Raw genomic sequence first — 3,386 nt, 5'->3', positions numbered from 1 at the left:
AATAAAATGACAGTGTTACCGAAATGAAGTTAGTTGCAATCTTATGCCAGCCAGTGCAATGACCTAAGCATTCGGATACACAAAATCTTTTCTAAACGTGCTTTATAATTTTTGCCGCCATCTATAATTCTACATAAACTTTAAAGATTTCTATGTTAAACAACAGGTGGCACTAATATAGCAAAAGCAATTATATTTATTTTATACACTTATAGATGGCGCTCGAATACACTTTCATTACAAACGAAACATCGACCGATCATACCACTTTTCCATTCACTCAGCCGAGTGAACAAGTCAGTGCTCAGTAACAGTTCATTCTTTTCATTCAGTCTCACTTTGCGTCGTGGAGGAGGTGGTTTTGCGTTGTGTGATTCAAATACAACTATAACTAGTAATTTGTAAATTAATGTGAATACTTATTTTTTTGTATTGTACCGTGTTTTGTCTACAGTTTGACCTTTGTGCTATAGTACAATTTATTATGATGTGCAGTTTATTGGATTTTTATTAATGGTTTGTGTACATACACATGTGATCAATACTTGATCGAAAAAAAATCATTGATGAGGGTAAGTATGAATGAAAACGTTGCTAAAAATATTGTTATTAATTCGGCGATATGTTGTTTTGCACAGCGCTTCATGTTAGTTGTTGCCCCCGTCCGGCGCACCCGCCCCAAACCCTATTGCGAAAAATACATTAACAGCGTGAGGGTTGTAGCCCGGGCCGCACCAACTGACACACGATTATTTTATTACCGAGGGGTAATTTTTTCGCAAATGTAAAACAAGGGGCATTCCACGTGAAGCGGGCACGAAAAAAAACTCGATGTCTCAGATTTTCGTAATATTTGATTATGTTATACCTGTATATGTCCTCGATCCAGATACAAAATATTATTAAAGTATAAAGCCTGGTAAGCGAGTTAAAGGACTTTTAAGTTTTGACTGGCCGGCTGGTACACGCCACTTCGAATCCAATTATCAAGTTTTTAAATGTTACAATAAAATAAATAAAGCAATGAAATAAATACTAAGGAATATATATGATTTTAATTTTATAATCGTCAAGTTAATTAACCAATTTAGGTACGTACCTACATATTACGATTAATCGATTATATACCCTTATTACTCGTCACAAGTAACCGTTATTCCGAACCCGAGCCCTTTTATTGCGTCGCACTTTCGTTTTGTAATTAAAAGCACAAGAACACATGTTTGTTCGTTTGATAAATACCTACGTACCTAATCAGTGTGTTTGATTTATCGCTACATTCACCCTATTATTCAAAGGTTGTAAAGGGCTGTTCTTGTCGACTTGATTAGTAGGTAAGTTTACCTACCAGCTATTTTTAGGCGAGCGTAAATCAAGTATAAGTAAGATCAATAATAGTCATAAAAACTGGGTACTACTTAGCCGTATACTAAGATAAGGATTCAAGTACCTACTTAAAACTCGTGTCCGCTCAAAAAAAATAAATAAAAAAATCTTCAACGAACGAAGTTAAAACTTAAACCCAACAAAAATGCATTCGAAACATTCCAAAACGTGAACTCATAAATCATAACTAAACGCCCCCGCGTTATGTTAGGGGTTTGTTATTGTTACCGAAAGAGAAAAAAACTGCGCATGAGTCAGCGTGGAACGGAACTCGTTTCGAGCGTGACACTGACAGGATGACTTCTCGAGATCGTTTAGTCGTGTAGGGCTGACATCCGTCAGGGTTTCCGTGGATATGACCTGGATTGTATGATGTCAAAAGAACGGGGTTAAAATTAATTACTTAATATTTTTTCTGAAACCCGTCTAAATTCCGCGGTTTTAATATGTTTATTACAAGTAATTACCTTTCTGAACTAGTAAGTACTTAAATTAGAAACATATCGGACTTAAATTTATTGAACGATTACCAATAAAAAACCGTTTGTAGTTTCGATTTTCAAACACTAACAAACGCTGACTTATTTGAACATACTACGTTCCGAGAAAATCAACTTTTACTCATATGTACCTCAAGGTCTAAACATGTCCATCGTCATTACACAAGATGGCGAGCCTCGCCATGACTCAGAACTCAAGACTCGACCTCCGTGGAATCCCTGTTATCTAGTTAGATTAGTGGTGATTAAAGATGACGCTATACTACAGGTACTGTTATACCTGTAAAGGAAGTCATTAACTAGTTTAGAATTTTGTGATGACTAATGGCATGTTATTATTTAATTTTGTGATTACTGATAAGTAACGAGCTTCCGTTGGCTATGTCGAGATTAAAATCAATTGAGTTTTACGGATGCATAAAAATTTTTTAGACATCTGTCTAATTTCTAGTAATCTCATACGAGAATTGAATAATAGTTTACTAAAGATGATAAAGTTATAACCTTCCGTTTGCTTTGGTATTGTAAAAAATCCATGATATTTATGTAGTACATTTCAACAGTTTGTTCAAGTTATTACTTCAAAGGGTTGTGTAAACAAAAACAGTGCTTCAAAACCCGAAAACAAAGAAATTAAATTGTTTTCTACAACTCAAATTGTTTAGTCTTTCTGTATCAATAAAACCACGAAATTACTCCGTAAACTAAATAAGACGAAGCAATTTATTATTCTTTAAAAAGGTTTGTTGTTGATAAAGTTCGGGAGAATTTGCTCAACTTAGATCACACAAGAAATTCCGACGTAGTATAGCCGGTTTAGGCATTTACATTCTAGATCTACATAACGGAAGACGGACTTGGTGATTTGTAAAGATCAATCAGATAAAAAAATAAGAGCAACAAACGTTGAATTTTTTCTCTGAAGTGGTTGAACTTTACAATATAGACATCTCAATGGCAAAGGGTATTTTTTTTCAAAAAGTAAAAGAAGGCAAAAGAAGAAAAATGTCTTAGCCAACATATCGCGGCCAATTCAATCGAAAACAAAAACTAAGACAAACGTAAATAAACGTAAAAGGGAAGCCAGTAGGAATCGGTTTGTATGGACACTTCGCCACTAATACATCGTCCCATTTTAGTGGATTAACTAATAGCTATTATAATCATCACGTTACTAGAGTAATAACTGATTTATTTAACCCTGTAACAATCTTTTACTTAAAAAAAGCTTTCAAACATTTTTTTTGTTACTTTGAATGACGAGAAGAGCTTACCGTTCGTCTGATGGTAAGCGATACGACCGCCAAGAAACAGAAGAAACACCATCCATCACCTTAAATTATAAAGTTTTGTTTGGTATTCCACTGCGGTCGCCATCCAGAGACATGGAGATGTTAAGTCTTATTATATCTAGTAGTTACACTGGCTTCAATTACCTTCAAACCGGTACCTACCCAGGCGGTAGTTATATATTCTGTAGAACAATTGGTTTTCAATGCA

This window comes from Manduca sexta, chromosome 13, assembly GCF_014839805.1.
Source record: "Manduca sexta isolate Smith_Timp_Sample1 chromosome 13, JHU_Msex_v1.0, whole genome shotgun sequence".
Lineage (NCBI taxonomy): Eukaryota > Metazoa > Arthropoda > Insecta > Lepidoptera > Sphingidae > Manduca > Manduca sexta.
Note: the sequence above shows the minus strand (reverse complement) of the source record.